The 18,994-nt window shown below is 40.6% G+C and overlaps 1 long non-coding RNA gene across 1 annotated transcript; it reads left to right on the forward strand.

Moving 5' to 3' along the window:
• Positions 1-6,661: 6,661 nt before the first annotated feature.
• Positions 6,662-18,405, forward strand: LOC133447294 (uncharacterized). The gene is made up of 3 exons (XR_009782902.1): positions 6,662-6,723; positions 7,407-7,505; positions 18,311-18,405. It is a non-coding gene; the product is annotated as an uncharacterized LOC133447294 (long non-coding RNA).
• Positions 18,406-18,994: the final 589 nt, after the last annotated feature.

Raw genomic sequence — 18,994 nt, forward strand, 5'->3', positions numbered from 1 at the left:
GGAGAGTTTTTCTTTCTGCCTCAATTTTTAAATAAAAAATTTGATGTTCATCATATGTTGTACTTGCTCAATAACACAAACCAGCTCATATGTTTTTGTCATGATTTTTACACATAACTGAATGTGATGCTAATGAATCAAGCATTTATATGCAGTAATACAAATAAACTTTTTTTTATCCACTTGCCAGTAGACTCAGTCCAGACTTTCCGTCTGTATGACTCAGTAAAGTGCTCACGTGACTAGAGGTTGTGCAGCTGCTCATGAACATATGATCATTTTACTGCAACTGTGACTGTGAAAGTCTTCGGTTGATGTTAAATGTTGTAAAATGTTATAAAGCTAATGTGTCTAAAGTCACAGCTGGAAACGCTGGTTGGACGGCAGGGAGAACTGAATAATGTGTGAGCATGAACACTCACTGCTGCAGGTTTGCAGCACACTTGACATGCTGCTGCGTGCTGCCCTGCCTGTTAACAGAATACGGGCAGAGCGAATGGCGGGGACCTGAAGGCTGGACCTGATGTACGACAGAGAGGACACCGCAGCAGGAAGCAGGAACACAGCTTCCTCCAACTCCTGCCGTGTGAATTCAAACTCAGCTCATCCTGGGAAGGTTACTTTGAAATATAGATGTTTCCTCAGGGTTAATTATGAGTTTGACATTGTTTCTACTGCCAGGAAACAGTGTTACACTCCGCAGAAATAATGGCGCCGCTGTCTTATGTCAGCTCCTGACAGCACATTCAGGTTGCTCAGGGAAATGGACATTCATTTGATTGACAGATGGTAAGTGATGAAGGTCCAATCAGAGTCAGAGCTCAGAATGTGTGCGAGCTGCCAAAGGATGGAGCCTGTGTGTTTATCGTCTGGTGGTCCGTGTTGTCCTGAAACATGCCAAAAGAAGAAGAGCAAATGCTTGAGCATCCTACTGTTCCTCAGTCTCCGGCTGAGAGAAACATAAACCAGTTTCCTTGTAGCCAGATGCTCTTGCTGCAGAGAGGGGTGATGCTCTTAGGTTTATGGCAAGACTGAAAGAGAAAAGAAGCTGGGCAGCAAGGAGGGAGAAACAAAGATAAAAGGAGGGAGAGGAAAGAGAGGCTGAGACAGAGGAAAATGAAAGGAGAGAGATCCAGGTTTGACTGCAATGCTGTAAGAGCTGCAGCTCAGGAAACATCTTTAAACCTCTACTGCCACTCTGTGGTCAAAGTGGGTTATAAAGGCGTTACGGAGGTTTCTGAGAGGCTGATTTATCATTCTGACCCAACAGAGTTCAAATACACCTTCACTGTGCTGCACTTATTCAAAGTCTGTCCCAATGTATGTTGAAGAAAGACATGAGAAGGACTGCAGCTTTTTTTTTTTTTTGAGAAAGCCAGAGAGAAAGCCCAATGAGGCTCGTTTCTGAGTTTCCTTACTAAAAGTGAATAATGAAAGATTTACTGTAAATGAGAGTACCTCAGAAGGTATAACCTGAAAAGAAACATTGTTAAGGTTTGTGAAAGGTATTACCAGACCAGGGAAGATTGAACATGTCATTAATATCTTCTATTTCTGTGTAAATATTCTACCAAACTATAAAAGTTGGTTATTTGACATGTAAACGATGCTAAATGTCACTTTAACACAAATATAACTTGTTTGGATACAGTCCAAAGCTTCTTTTCCATCTTATGATCTTCTCTTACGTCTCGTTTCTGTGAACATGATGAACAATGTGCAAGTCCTGGACAGACAACATGCTGCCGTTGAGCAACTGCTGTTTGATCATCTCCAGTTAGTCTGCAGTATTAAGGCTGAATTATGGTTCTGCGTTAAATCAACGCATGAGCCTACGCTGTAGGGTAGGTGGCTACGCGGGAGTCTCTCCGTAGCTACGCCGTAGCCTGACCTGCACCTCCCAAAGAATGTAACTACGCGTTGCGGTGACGCAGACCCAACGCAGACTGAGAGGGCTGTGATTGGTTTGCTTGGTAGCATCGATTTCCGGTTCAGAGACTGGAATGACTCAAAAACTCTGGTGAGTGACTCGTACAAACTCAGTCCAAGAATCGAGTTTTCCAAAAGTAACTGTTTGACGTGCAGGAAAAAAAACCTCTTTTCATCAAATCCGTGCTGCTGCAGTCTTGCCTAACAGACAGTTAGAAGCTGAGGTTTTCTTTTTGGGTTTGCGCACTCTGTATTTATGGTTGTGGAATCAAGATACCTGTTTGGTTTGCTAAGTGTAGCTGTGTGAAAAGCTATTACCAAGAAGTGGCTTAAGCCAGATGCTCCTTCATTAGATGATTGGTCCGACATCATTTACGGTATCTTTGTAATGGAGAGGATAACGTTCTCTATGAGGCTGCAACAATCATAATTTGAAGCAATCTGGGAAGATTGGAAAAGTTATATTTCCCTGAGACGCCCTGCTTTTGTTTGAGATGTATTTCATTTTCCCATTTGTCTTTATATAATGTTTTTTTTTCTCTTTATCTTAATGAAGACACCCTATGTTTATGTTTTTGTTCTTTTTCAGTTTGAAAGACAGAGAAAAAAAAGAAAAATGGATTGCAGTGTAGATATAATGTGGCTTATGTTATGCTGCTGTAATGCTTGTGTGATTCCGAATAATAAATAAAAGCAAAAGTCTTTGAGTCTGTTGACAGTTATTTTGACGTATAGGTAGCAACAACACAGCAATAAACAACCAGAAAAAGATCATTCATGCATGTGCTGCACACATCCAAAGTTGAAATGTCCCAAGTTTATCTGTGGGGACCCTATCCATACTATTGCTCAAATAGGACCATTGCTGAGTTTTGTTGGAGGCTTAAAATAGCTGTTTATCCTGATATAGTGCATCACTCCCTTTTCTGCAAACATATATTCCTGTCTGAATCAAAACCCGTTCCATTCACCAGCAGCTGCTTACAGGATTGGGATGGACTGTAACAGCTGGAGGGGCAGCATTATGTGAAGAAGAATCTTTTTTTCTGTCAACAGATAAATAGCAATTTAAAAGTCTCTGGTTTTGTTACTGTTAAATTAAAACAATGATAAGGGAATAATCTGGCTGGATAACGTGATGGACTCTACCAGAAATGGAAGCGTGATAAAAGGACCAAAAAGTGGCTGAGCAAATTAACAATTGATCTAATTGTGTGTACCGAATCGACACAGTGAGAGCTGGGCCAGTAACCATGGTGATCTAGCTGTCTGGAACCCGTGGACCTGAACATTAGGCAGATATTTAATACCGAGCACGTGCACAGGGAAGCCATCCTGAGTAGAGTCTCTTCTTGGAAACAGCTCCTCTTTTATTTGACGGGAGATGACGGATGGGACATCAAACTTTGGAGGTTCTGCAGCTTCAGCAGAAGTAAGACAGCTGTTGTACCACTTACCACCATACGAGGGCGCTGTTGCTCTACAATGGGAATACCTGAAAAACGCTGCAGTGTGGCTGAACAAGACATAACACCCCTCCTTTTTTATGTTTTAAATTGTATTATTTATTTCATTCAAAATAATACAACAAACAACTCAACACAAACACAAACGTTCCTAACTCGTGAGTGAAAGGGGGCAGGAAGAAGAAGAATCTTATTTATTCTGCCCCTTTTTTCCAAGAAGTCAAATTACAAAGAACCTAAATTAAAAAATTAAAAAAGCAACAACTAAGTGAATAAAAAAAAACTAAAATCAAATCAAATAGCCGTCGGCTATGGGTATGTCAATCAAACTTAACTAACATTTATCATTATATTTACTTAACATATTGGCTTTAATTGTTCTTTTAAATGTAATGTTTGATTTGGAGTCTTTGGTTTCTTTATTCAGATTGTTCCATAAATTGATTCATTTCACAGAAATACAATGTTCCATCAATTTAGTCCTGAATCTTGATTTTTCTAAAGATCTCTGTTCCTTTCAAGTTATACTTGCTTTCTCTTTTTTCGAATCTTTTCTGAATGTAATTTGGTAACTTTTTTTAAGAGCTTTAAACATAATTTGCAGAATACTATATTCTACTAATTCATGAAATTTTAACAATTGTAACTGAAGGAATAATGGATTTGTTGAATCTCTATATCGTTTTCTACTGATTATTCTTATGGCTCTTTTTTGCAAAATGAAAATTGACTGAATAAATGTTTTACAGGCATTTCCCCAAACTTCAACACAGTAGGTCAGATATGGAACAATCAAGGTGTTATATAAAATGTACAATACTTTGTTGTCCAATAAATCCTTTACTTTGTGTAACAGAGCAATTGTTTTTGATATTTTTTATCTTTGTATAATGTATGTGATTTCCAATTCAAATTATCATCCAGCATGACACCCAAAAACTTGGTTCCACTTGCTCAATTCATTTCAATACTATCTATATTAATTGAAGTGTCCGTGTCTCTCCTTCTGTTACTAAATATCATGAAGTTTGTTTTTTTAAGATTCAGCGATAATTTATTTACATCAAACCATGTTTTTATTCTTTTGGGGGGGGTTGAGAGCAAAAAAAAACAAAAAAAAAGATATATTTACTGACATGCTATAGGAAGTGTAATAATAAAAATTAGGAAACAGACATCGTTTCATATAAGCTTTTGGCAATATCGTTTTTTTCACACATCAGTTTAAGAGACGCTAAGTACAGTTTACATTAATTTTTCAGATGTACAATCAGGGTTGAACAGGGAAACTTTTTCAGGCCAGGAGTCAGTCATGTAACCAGGCCACCTTGGCCTTGCCCACACGCACGCACACACACGCACACAGTAGTATGTTTTTGGCTGATTTCAAACAAAATGCACTCCAATATAAGAATAATAGCCACTAAAACAATCACCCTAATGTCACATGGACATTTTCAGGCCAGGACTCAGTTGTGGAGGTGTTGACCCATCAAATATTTTGAAGCTGACTGGTGTCACCACCATCACCAGCAGCAGGACTGGTGTCACCACCATCACCATCACCAGCAGCAGGACTGGTGTCACCACCATCACCATCACCAGCAGCAGGACTGGTGTCACCACCATCACCAGCAGCAGGACTGGTGTCATCACCATCACCATCACCAGCAGCAGGACTGGTGTCACCACCATCACCAGCAGCAGGACTGGTGTCACCACCATCACCATCACCAGCAGCAGGACTGGTGTCACCACCATCACCATCACCAGCAGCAGGACTGGTGTCATCACCATCACCAGCAGCAGCAGGACTGGTGTCATCACCATCACCAGCAGCAGGACTGGTGTCATCACCATCACCAGCAGCAGGACTGGTGTCATCACCATCACCAGCAGCAGGACTGGTGTCATCACCATCACCAGCAGCAGGACTGGTGTCATCACCATCACCAGCAGCAGCAGGACTGGTGTCATCACCATCACCAGCAGCAGGACTGGTGTCATCACCATCACCAGCAGCAGGACTGGTGTCACCACCATCACCAGCAGCAGGACTGGTGTCATCACCATCATCAGCAGCAGGACTGGTGTCATCACCATCACCAGCAGCAGGACTGGTGTCACCACCATCACCAGCAGCAGGACTGGTGTCATCACCATCACCAGCAGCAGCAGGACTGGTGTCATCACCATCACCAGCAGCAGGACTGGTGTCATCACCATCACCAGCAGCAGGACTGGTGTCACCACCATCACCAGCAGCAGGACTGGTGTCATCACCATCATCAGCAGCAGGACTGGTGTCATCACCATCACCAGCAGCAGGACTGGTGTCATCACCATCACCAGCAGCAGGACTGGTGTCATCACCATCACCAGCAGCAGGACTGGTGTCATCACCATCACCATCATCAGCAGCAGGACTGGTGTCATCACCATCACCAGCAGCAGGACTGGTGTCATCACCATCACCAGCAGCAGCAGCAGGACTGGTGTCACCACCATCACCAGCAGCAGGACTGGTGTCATCACCATCATCAGCAGCAGGACTGGTGTCATCACCATCACCAGCAGCAGGACTGGTGTCACCACCATCACCAGCAGCAGGACTGGTGTCACCACCATCACCATCACACCCTTTGAATAGCAAACATGTGCTTACAGTGATTTTCATACACTATAGTTCTTACAGGAAGATAGTGTAGCCTATGTCTCACTTGATTTGGCCTTGTATTCATGTATATAATGGAATGATTATATCCCATTTGTTGCACAAATAAATAATTTCAAAATCAGTAAATAATAATTATACCGTAATTATAATTATATCTTGTAAATCAGTAATTTTAAAATGCCAATCCTTATTTTAATTTCAAGGCCAGGGCTTATAGGCTACATATTTACACTGTGTAGCCTGAACTCCCGGTTCTCCCTAATTGATTGATTTGTCTTTTATTGTAAACCCTTGTTCAATAAAGTTTGGAAAACAAAAACTCTTTACGGCAGCAGCCACTAGGTGCGCATGCGCCGTGCAGCAGCCACTAGGTGCGCATGCGCCGTGCAGCAGCCACTAGGTGCGCATGCGCCGTGCAGCAGCCACTAGGTGCGCATGCGCCGTGCAGCAGCCACTAGGTGCGCATGCGCCGTGCAGCAGCCACTAGGTGCGCATGCGCCGTGCAGCAGCCACTAGGTGCGCATGCGCCGTGCAGCAGCCACTAGGTGCGCATGCGCCGTGCAGCTCTCTGAGCTCCATCTCCAGGACCAGCTGGTGAAACGACTGAGCTCGTTTCTCGACCCCATCGGCAGCACCGCTCGACGTTTGAGGGTAAGTATTAATGTTATTGGAAAATAATAGTTCTGCAACTTGTTTTTGGTACATTTTGTTCTAACGTATGACGACGTTTAGTTGGTGTAAAGATGGAGTTATCTCTTATTCATGCGGGGGAAGGGAAGTCCAGGTTCGCCTGTATCTAACGGTCTTTCTCATTAGATAGTTGTCTAGAATGATATAATATACCGTTATTCACCTACATAGGGTGTAAACACCGTAAATGGTTGAATCCTGCTGTATTTGGCTGCAGGAGCTGCATGAGTCTGGTGTTGCCTCTCGTTTTTCTAACAGCTTCTCTTCAATCAGCTTCACACTAATACTGGTCTCCATTTTCATGGAAGTTTCTTTGTGTTTTGTGAGTGTAGTTTGTGTCCAGGTAGCGGGTGTAGTCTCTGCAGCAACTGAAGTGGTATCACTAAGTCCCTGTCTTGGACATGAGACAGGGACTGTCCTGAGCTGTAACAAGCAACTTCCCTGCAGTGGCTGTTTCTCACTCACTCACTTACTCTTTTATTCTTCTGCGGATCAATGTCTCAGATTTGTATTTCTCCTGTTTGAAATGAGGGATTGTACTGGAAGCAGGTGTGGTGCTGGCTTGGATGTGCAGAAGTCCCTGGTGTTTGACCTTAGAGCCGTGTCTTTGCTGGAGTCTCACCATCCTCTGTTTCTACTTCCAGCACTAAAAAACAAGCAGAAGATACGATCCAAGATTCAGCTTGTTTTGAGGCTTCCACCCCTCTGTCACTCCCTACATCATCACTGATTGAAGAAATCAGGTTAGTGACACTACAGTTATTATATGTCAGACCCTTACCCATCCTCTATAGCTTTAAGTGCTCCCCATATATATACATATATATATATATATATATATATATATATATATATATATATATATATATATATATATACCGTAGATGACCATTTAGTAGCCCGGGCGTTTAATATGCTAAATCCACATGGACCCCAGGCGTTTATAAGAACCAGGCGGGTATTTGCAACAGGCTACAATTTATTTTTGCAATGAGCAGCACCAGACCATTACTTACAAAGAACATATGAGATCACCATAGTACCACTGGAACTAAAATTGTACACACTGTACACAACACTTCACGACGAGCTCCCGATCACAAATCGTGAGGTCGCAAGAAAATCCAGCATGTTTGAAATTCTCGTGAGGTACCGCACAGTTGAAGCAGTGCTGCGACCCGATTTGCCTCATCCTTTCACAGAGAGCATGCACAATCTCTGATGTTACGTCAAAAACTATTATTTGTAGTTTAAGTTTTGCAAATTCACATTACAAATCATGTTTTAATAGCAAAAAAAAGAGCGCATTTCCACGTACGGTGCGTGTCGCCGCGTACCCTGCACCGTAGGCTCTGCGTTGGTGTAACACGGAACCATAAATCAGCCTTTAGTGTGTGCGCTGTCTGCTGTTCTGAACAACTCTTTTTTCTCTTCTCATTTTGCTGGGACGCCGGTTCCTCCACCGAGACACAAGTTTTGCGGTACGCGTTCTTTGTTGTGTCTAAAAATGATTCGCAGTGCACACCCCCAATCAGAAACGGTACAGATATTTTGGGATTTTAATATATAAAAAAATTAAATTATAAATAATAAAGAAGGCGGAGCAGAGCGGTGACAACCTTTGTGAGCGAGGAGCGGAAATTCTCGCCGCTTCACTCCGCTCACATGCTCTGGTATACAAAGACAGTTTGTCTGTGTAACGGCGACACACGGAGCTGATCAGAGCAGTATGAACGATACTGTACACAATACAATGCAAATACAGTGTTATTACCGGTAGTCGCCCGGGCGTTTAATTGAACCGGCGTTTATTATGCCAAATGGGCTCGGACCCTGGCGGCTATTAGAGCACAGGCGCGTATTTGCGCGCGGGCGACTATTTGGTCATCTACGGTATACATATATATATATATATATATATATATATATATATATATATATATATATATATATATATAAAAATTAGGGGTGTAACAATATATCGTGCCACGAAATTTCGCGATACAAAAACATCACGAAACGTGTCGTGGAGGTGACAAACTGTATCGCGATATTGGGTTATTAATATTAATCTATTGTGTTGACTAGTAACGCACATCCGACCGCGCATCGACCTGCGGACCAAAATCTTACTCCGCTCAGAAGAAACTAGTACCAATTTGCGGTCCCGTTTTGAGCTCTGAACTTTTACTTATCTAAGGCTGGTGTAGAGTTAAGCCTTACCTTATTAAATTAAACCTTTTTGGGGTGGTGAGTAGGATAAACACGGGGACAACTTCTGCTGAGTTCCAGTGTACTTTAATGTCCCTCAACAGTGTAGGATTTTAGAACATCAACACAGCACCTAGTGCCGTACTGTGGCGTATCACTCCGCCCAATCTAAAACAGACTAATCACTACAGATAAACTGACTAGTGTCATTATAGTCCCTGATTTACATCAGTATATAAAGAATATATTTATAAAATAATGAACCCTGAGTTACCAAAATAACCTTAACAAAAATAAATCTCCTCTTACACTTATAAGGTGAGCATGAATCAATCTTTTTTATGATGTAAAATTGTATGTATTTATTTACTTTTATTTATTTATTTATTTAATTTTAGTTGTTAAATTTCTGGAAAAGAAAAAAGTAAAATCATACATGAGAGAAACTAATCAGTTTGTGGCAAAATATTTGTACTTGTATGAAACTGAAGATCATAATGCAAACCTGACATTTACTTTTAGTTCAGTTTGTGGAAAATGGTTGGCCTGGCTTTCTCTTTAAAACTTAAACAGCTATAAAGCATTACAAACTGGAACAATAGGGCAAACGCACAGCATTGTTTTGTATTTTGTGTCTTTCAAATAAAAGACAATTTTTTCCAGTCATATGTTCCTCATTCAAGGTTGTTAAAAAAATACTGCTATTATATCGTTTCGTTATCGTGACCTCAATATCGTGTATCGTGAGATTAGTGTATCATTACATAATTAATAAATATATATATATATATATATATATATATATATATATATTAGGGCTGTCAAACAATTAATTTTTTTAATCGCGATTAATCACATGTTGTCCATTACCGTTAACTTGCATATTAATCGCACGTTTATTCACACACTGTTTTGCTGTTCTAAATTACCTTAAGATATTTTTTTAATGTTTTTAATACTGTTAACAACATGAGAAAGGGCACATATGCTGCTTTATGCCAATGTTTATTCAGCTTTTCACAGAAAAAGCTTTTAACCTGAATGTAACATTCCTTCATAAATACAAACACAATGTAGTCCGCAACTTTACTTGTAAAGACTCACCTAAGATTCCTTGGCCCAGACTTCCGGAAACATGGCGGAGAGTGTAGTCGCATAGTTAACGAGCTCTCCCAGGTCGGTTAAGAAATTCGCAAATAAATGTAACTCGAGAGACGAAAGCAAGACATGAGAAGAGCAAGCATACGAAGAAACCAGAGAATCACTGAAAAGCCAAACAAAACTGGAAAACAAGCCAAAATGGAAGAAATCTCCGAGTGCGCTGTTAGTGAACACGAGGCAGGTGCAGGGGAAAAAAACGACGGACAAGGCCAGACAGAGACGCTCCGGGCGGGACTCGGCACAATCAGTAAAGAAATAATACGAGAGCTTAAACAAGAGCTAAGACAGGAGCTAACTGCACTTGGAGTCGAACTAAAACAAGAGGTGAAGGAGGAATTCAGTAGCTTCCGCCAGGACGTTGACCCTAAGCTAAATGAGATTAGCAGTGACATACAGACACAGAAGACGGACATCGCCGAAGCCCAGACGCGCGGACGCGAAAGACGTACTGGCGGGGATGTGGGAGCAGACAGAGCGGTTGAGAGAGAAAGTGACAGATCTCGAAGGGAGATCACGAAGAAACAATATTCGGGTTTTCAGCATACCGGAGGGTGCTGAAGGGAGCTCCGGGGTTGCCAAATACCTGGGACAACTGCTAAAGACCGAACTCCAGCTGCCTGATGACACCGCTCTCCAGATTCAAAGGGCGCATAGAGCTCTCGCTCCTAAACCGGGACCCGACGCTGCTCCCCGATCAATCGTGGCCAACTTTTTACAATTTGAGGTTAAAGAAATGGTTTTGAAGACAGCCTGGCAAAAGAAGATACAGGTGGGCGGAAAACAAGTTTTCTTTGATCATGATTATCCCACTGAAATTGTCCAGAAATGGAAGACATATGCAGGGATTAAGAAAGTCTTAAAAGAAAAAGGAATCCGTTTCCAAACACCGCTCACAAAAATCCGGATTCACTGGAACAACGGGGTGAGGACGTATGGTAGCGCCAGAGAAGCCGCACGAGACATGGAGGAAAGAGGCTTCACCGTGGATGTGCCGGGCGAGGACGCGGGGCCCGCGGCGGGCGGGAGGACGCGAGGAGAGACGGAGTGGCAGCGAGTGACGGGGCAAAGGCGGAGCCGGGATGCAGCGCAGCGGGCAAGAGAGAAGCTGCAAGATTTTCAGAGGAGATATTAAAGAGGCTTTATTGGAGGGAAAGCGCAACATTGAGGGCTTGAAACATTACAGGTATGGACAATAACAAACAACGTGATTAGACAGAGCGAAAGAGATGATGAACGACTTTAATCCAGTAAACAGTATTGTTGATCATTGAATGGGACTCTGTCTATGCTTGGATTGAAATGGTTGACTCAGAAAAATGGATCAACAGAGGGATCAGACCTCTTTATTTCATTTTATTTAAAGTTATTAAGTACCGACTGGGAGTGGTCAGGTAATTTTGAGTTGGACTTATCTAGACACTAAGGAACACCGTGTGCTGGGTTCAGTTTTAAGTCTAGGAAGGGGCCCTCGCTTAGGGATGAGGATTTCCCCTTCACCCACCAACGGGGGTTTGGGGATGAAGGAGCGATATCCCCACTGTTTTAAGTTGTTTTTCCGGATTTCTATGTTAATTGTTCTTGTTTGTGTAGTTTATAACTGTTTGGGAGTGCATTTTCTGATAGTAGCAAAATATAATGTCTAACAATGTCAAAATAATGTCGCTGAACGTAAATGGTCTGAACAAACCAAAGAAAAAAGAGAGGGTTATGACAAAACTGAAGAAGAAAAAGCTCAAATCATATTTTTACAGGAGACCCATTTAACACGGTCAGAACATGATAAACTAAAAAGATATGGATACAGGAATCTATATTACAGTTCATACAAAGGGGGATGCAGAAGAGGGGTTGTAACTTTAATATCAAACATGGTTCAATTTGATTTTGAGAAGGAGCTCAAAGATGGGGAGGGAAGGTATATTATAGTAAAGGGTAGAGTAGAAAACATACCAATAACACTGATAAATATATATGCACCTCCAGAGAGCGATAAAAAATTCTTCAAATCCTTGTTTGATGTCATAGCTGTTGAAGCAGAGGGAATCTTAATATGTGGAGGAGATTTGAATGTTGTAATGGATCATAATATGGACACGACAAGTCTAAAAAGGAATAAAGGGCAGTTAACAAGATTTATAAACATATCAATGGAAGAGATGGGGATGGTAGATGTATGGAGAAGTCTCCATCCTCTGGATAAGGATTTTACACATTATTCAGCTGCACATAAAGTTCACTCACGGATAGATTACTTCCTGGTGAATCAGAGTGAAAGAATGTGAGATCGGGGGGGCAGATGTATCAGACCATAACCCTCTCTACTTGAAAATCAACATAAACAACAGGAAAAGACACACAGTGTGGAGACTCAATGTAGGAATATTGAATAATGAACAAAGAAAAGAGAAAGTAAAAACAGAATTGAAAAGATACATTGAGGAAAATAACAATGGAGAGGTGGATCCGACGATATTGTGGGATGCCATGAAGGCTGTCATTAGGGGGCAACTTATAGCTGAAACAGCACACGTAAAAAGGGTTAAATTAGAGGCATACAATAAATATACAGATAGTCTGAGGGAATTGGAACAGGAATACCAGAATACAAATGATGTGAAGACGTATCAACAGATCAAGACACTGAAAACAAAGATAAATGACTTGCTATTGGAGGAAGTTGAAAAAAATAATAAGTTTCTGAAGCAGAAGTATTATGAAGCAGGCTCGAAGGCCACTAAATTATTAGCCAAACGAATACGAAAACAACAAGCGCTGAGCAACATATGTAAAATTAGAGATCCGTATACAAATGAGTTAACCCACAACCCAGAGGAGATAGAGAAGATCTTTCACAGATATTATGAGGAACTATATATACAGCCCGACTCTGCGGATGAAGAGGAAATGAGAGTGTTTCTAGAGTCATTGGATATGCCATCAATCGGTAAGACTCAAAACGATAGACTAACGGCAGATATCACCAAGGAAGAAGTAATTGATGCAATACGAGAGTTAAAAAACAATAAATCACCGGGCAGTGATGGTTACCCTGCAGAGTGGTACAAAATGTTTAAGGATGAGCTCACACCACTGCTCCTGGCTTCTTTTAATTGGACACTTAAAAATACCACCATCCTGGGCTGAAGCAATTATTACAGTCATCCACAAACAATGGAGAGATAAAGAGCTCTGTACGAATTACCGACCAATCTCATTACTAAATGTGGATTATAAAATATACACAACAATTATTTCAAAACGATTGAATACTTTTATAACAGAAATCATAGAAGAAGATCAGACTGGATTTATAAGTGGACGGCAAACGCAGGATAATATCAGAAGAACTTTGCATATAGTAGACGAAGCACAACAGAAAAAACAAAACACTATCTTAGTAAGTATTGATGCGGAGAAAGCGTTTGATTGCGTAAAATGCAGATTTTTATATCAAGTTCTAGAACGATTTGGATTTAACAGTGCATCATTACAATGCATAAAGACTCTATATCAACAACCCAATGCCAGAATTAAAATAAATGGAAGTCTGACTGATAAAATTAAGTTGCAGAGATCTACTAGACAAGGTTGTTGCCTGTCACCCACTCTGTTCGCGCTTTTTGTGGAACCGTTGGCACAAGCAGTTCGTCAGAACGAAGAACTGGAGGGTGTCATGGTGAACGGAACAGAACATAAAATAGGACTTTTTGCTGATGATGTCATAGCCTTCTTAGGGCAGCCGGATAGATCACTCCCAGTATTGATGACACTTTTGGAAACTTATAGGCACCTCTCAGGATATAAAATCAATATTTCTAAAACTCAGATATTGTCACTTAATTACACTCCATCAAAAGAAATCCGGGATACATATCAACTTAATTGGGACCTAAAGAAAATAAAATATCTGGGGGTCAGCATCCCCAAAGGATTGTCAAAATTATATGAGGAAAATTATGACAAAATAAGCCAGGAGATACAAAAAGATATTGGAAGATGGGCCACTTTACCACTGGATTTTAACTCGAGGATTAAAATAATCAAAATGAACGTGCTGCCTAGACTCCTCTATTTATTCCATTCTCTACCTATAGAGGTCCCTCAAACCCAGTTTGTGACCTGGAACAGAACAATATCAAGGTTTATTTGGGTAGGTAAAAAACCTAGAATTAGATTTGAAACTCTCCAGCTGCCAAAAGAAAGAGGGGGAATGGGTCTACCAAGGCTGAAGGAATACTACTTTGCAGCCCAGCTGAGATATCTATTATGTTGGTGTAAACCAGAATACACAGCAAAGTGGAAAGAAATGGAAAAAGAATTCGGAGGATACCCTATTCAGAATGTGATAGGAGATAAGGAAACGTATCATAAAAAATAAAATTGACTCAATTACACTTTTCACTCTGGAATTATGGTACAGAATAATTAAACGGTATGGCATAGACAAGGATATTCATCTGTTAAAGTGGGTTGCATCTGACAGTAATTTCAAGCCTGCCATGTATGACAGGGGATTCAAACAGTGGGAAATTAAGGGAATTACAGCTTGGTGCACTCTAGAGAAAGATGGGGAGCTGGAGAGTTTTCAGAACATGAGAATCAAATATGATCTAGAGGTACACGAATTCTACAGATACTTACAGCTAAGAGATTATTACAGGAAGGAAATCAAGATGGATCCCTCTATGGAAGTGAATGGTGTGATACAAGCAGTGATTAATATTTACAAGGACACCAAATGTAAAATAATATCAACAATGTACCAAAAACTGACAATGAACAAGAATATGACTGACTATGTAAGAGAAAAGTGGGAGTCAGACCTTAATATAAACATTTCTGACCAAGATTGGCTAAATATGTGGAAAATACATCAAACATCCACCAATTCGCGGATATGGAGGGAGTTTTCTTGGAAAAACTTGATCAGATACTTCATAACACCCAAGATCAAGGGTAAATATTTGAATGTGAACCTTCCCTGCTGGAGAGAATGTGGAGCAGTAAGCCTAGATCATGCTCATGTATTTTGGAAATGTGATAAGGTATAACTGTAACTGTATAACTTCCAAAACAACTGATAACTGTTTTGGAAGATGGTACATAAAACTCTGCAAGAGTTGTTAAGGTATGAGATCCCTATGTGCAGTAAGGTACTCTATTTGTGTAATTTTACAGACGAAAGTGTGCATGCAGGGGATAGGTACCTAGTAAAAATATTGTTAATAGCGGGTAAAAAAGCTATCACAAGGAAATGGGGTAGAGTGGACTCTCCGAATCAGGAACAATGGATGGAGATAATAGAGGAAATCTATGTAATGGAAAAACTGACACATCGTTTAAGACTGCAAAAAATGCAGCTGGAGGACAAATGGCTGAAGTGGACATCTTTCAAGACCTGGTACAGCGACAAAGACTGTTGAAGGATCACCAGATACAGAGGACGAAACAGGGAACCAACAGATGACCATGTAGGAATGCTACTCCCAACAGGACTTTAATTTGTTTTTTGTTTTTTTTGTTTTCTTGTGTGGCTGTTTGGTTTTTGTTTTTGTATTGTGCAAAATGTGAAAAATCAATAAAAAACAAAGTTTAAAAAAAAAAAAAAAAAAAAAAAAGATTCCTTGGCCCGGTTTCACAGACGAGGCTTAAGCCTAGTCTCGGACTAAAATGCTGTTTGAGCTGGCCTAACTGTAAGTCACTTGCACAGACATATCTTAAAATAGTCATAAATTTAGTCTGTTCTGGATTAAACAAAGCCAATTGCAAGAGGGTGGATTAGAGCTACTCTAGGACTAAATTGAAGTTTATATTAATCCTGCAAAGAGGCAGGTTTAACTTCGGTTTAGTACTGTTTGTGAAAGGGAGCACAGATGGTTTGGGAGCATGGAGTATTTGGAATATCTAAATGAAGACCAATATTCGCTACAGAGGCCAGCCAGACAAATACTTGTGGATAGGAGTAATCCATTGAATCATTTTGATGAAATAACTTTCCGAGACCACTTTCGTATGTACAAAGAAGATGTACTGGAGATAATTACTTTGCTTGAGCCTAGACTTTCCTCCATGTCTCAAAGAGCCTGTACCCAGTTCTCTCCAAGTTCTGATCACTTTGAGATTCTTGGCATCTGGAACCTTTCATCGTGAAACTGGTGATTTGTGTGGTGTCAGTGAAGCAACAGTGTGTAGAATAGTTCACAATGTCTGCAGTGCCATTTGTGAACTGAGAAATCTGTACATTAAGTTCCCTGATGCTGCTGAGCAAGCCAACTATAAAGTGCCATTCTACGAATATGGGAACTTCCCCGGAGTGATTGGCTGTATAGATGGATGTCATGTTGAAATCAAGTGTCCATCAACTCCTGATGCTGAGGAGTAAAGGAACCGTAAGAACTGGGTTTCCATCAATGTTCAGGCTGTATGCACTCCAAATTTAGAGTTTTCAAACATTGTTGCCCGTTGGAAAGGAGCAACACATGATTCAAGGATTTTTCACAACTCTTCATTGTGTGCTCAGTTTGAGAGAGGGCAACATAGTGGAATACTACTTGGTGACAGTGGATATGCTCAGAGTTCCTATTTATTCACGCCTTGGCCACATCCCACAACAACTGAGCAGCAAAGATACAACAGAGCTCATATTCGCACTAGAGGGATGGTTGAGCGTATCTTTGGAGTGTGGAAAAATCGATTCCAGTGTACGCAATACACTTCGATTTGAGCCAAGAAGATGCTGCAAGGTGATCATTGCTACAGCTGTGTTGCACAACTACCTGAAGCAGCATAATTGTCCTGACCCTCCAATGGAAGACCATAATGATCCAGTTGTGCCCATGCCGGTGGTGGAAAATAACCAACGAGGACTTGCACTCAGAGCTGCTTTCACATTGCAGCACTTCAGTTAGAAAAAAGATACATTTAACCATGGAATGTATAGAATAATTTCCTCCGGGAAAAGAACACTGTTAGATACAAAAATTCACATGGTCCTTGGAATGAAATAAAGATAAACACAGACAGGGGAATAATCATGTACAGAAGGAGGTAACCAATTTACTTTCTATGGTATATTTACCATTTGAGCTCAGTTCTTCATGTCCACTGTCCAAATGGTCATCATCTGGTATACCATCCAGAGGTTGCTGGTCCTCTATTATTCCAGTCAACAAGTCAGCCAATTCCTCGGTCTTGTCTTTACTTGGTGGGGGTCCACCACCAGTAGTAAATCTGTCTCTTCTGGCCTCTGCATTCCTTTTTTTCAAATCTAATTTGATGTTCTTCCACAGAGTCTATGAAGGCAGATACCATTCAATATAAACAATGTCCCAAAACTATATCACATCTGTGATATACAGATCATAATAGACATGTCTCACTTGCAGTTGCTGTACTGCTCTTGTGGTTACATTTTCATTTGAATTGAATTCACTGCAAATGGCAGCCCGAGCACTCCTCTTCGTATGTTCAATAGCAGCACTATGACCTTTACTTTCAATAACAGCATGATTCCCCACAATTTGTTTAAGTAGAGTTTTTTCATACTCAGTATAGTTTTTTGAGCGTGTTCTTTTAGCTTCAGCCATGTTTGGTGTCAAAATTCCATCCAGCAAAACTTTCCTCAATTCCATTCCAATCCACTCACATCTATCCAGCGGTGTCTGCTTTTGACGGGGGGGGGCTGCTGCGCATCGGTCGTGTGTTTGGCTGCTGGTGGTATTTGAGACTCGACGTTTTAATGTTTGCAGTAACTATCACCTTTGTGCATTGTTCAGCCCATTTAAGGCAACCAGCCATCCAGTAGGGGAGTCCCCAACAAACTGGACACAAACTATTGAGGGATGAGCCGGTTCCACGTTAGTCCTATCCATAATATGTACATGTATACACACATCAGTCATTGAAAATATTGCTTAGTATAAAGTTTAGCATTAAAATGGTTGAAATAACGTCTTAATTTTGCCGTTTTAAATGACTATAACAATCACAGCGCAGATCCTTAACTAAAATCTCCCCTTAACTCTTACGTTGAATGTTTTTAAACCTGTTGACGTCCATGTCCCATCCATGTCTACGGGTTTTGTCATGGTTTTTGTATTCACGTCCTATTTTATTTTGAAGTCCCATGGCCGTGTGTTTACGCTTTGTCTTGAATGGATGCTTTTCTTTATTGCAGGTAGTATTCCAAAGATTACACCCACAATGAAGGGAGTTCATTCACCAAGCAAGGCCTCACAGCAGGTTCTTGCTAAGGAGGACAACCCAAGATGGGTAATTATGCTTGTTTGGCTGTTTTTCTGTGACTGGAATTTTGTTCTTTCTTTTTTAATTTTACTGTGAAAGATTGTAGTAATAGGACAGCTTCAACGATGTCATACAAAGTATTCTGCTGGTTGTGGAACCAGGATGCCTAATGAAAATAACGGGCCCAGCTGCTGGTGACTCACGTTTGGGACATTGTCCCATAAAGAACCACCTCCACATGACGGAGTGCCCTCGTAATTATCTAGGCTTCTTCTCAGGAGCAAAAATCTTTTATTTTTTTCTCCTGAGAAGCAAATTAAGGCCTGTTTCCTATCTCACTTCTTTGAGATCACAATGAGGCTCACTTTAAGCTGTCTTTGCATCTGATTATATTTATTTCAGTTTTTGTCAGATAATTTCTTTAATCACGTAAGAAAAAGCTTGTTAAGTTGTTCAGCATCATAATGTAAATATCAAGTATATTTTACATTCATTTTAATAACGGCATTTAAAGTTTTATTCAATCTAAAATAAAACCCAGTTTCCACTAGTTTCTGTGGTACTATAAGTTAGTTTAGCAGTTTATTTCCAGATCTGTGGGCTACTTTCAGAGAAT

This window comes from Cololabis saira, chromosome 7 (genome assembly GCF_033807715.1).
Source record: "Cololabis saira isolate AMF1-May2022 chromosome 7, fColSai1.1, whole genome shotgun sequence".
Classification (NCBI taxonomy): domain Eukaryota; kingdom Metazoa; phylum Chordata; class Actinopteri; order Beloniformes; family Belonidae; genus Cololabis; species Cololabis saira.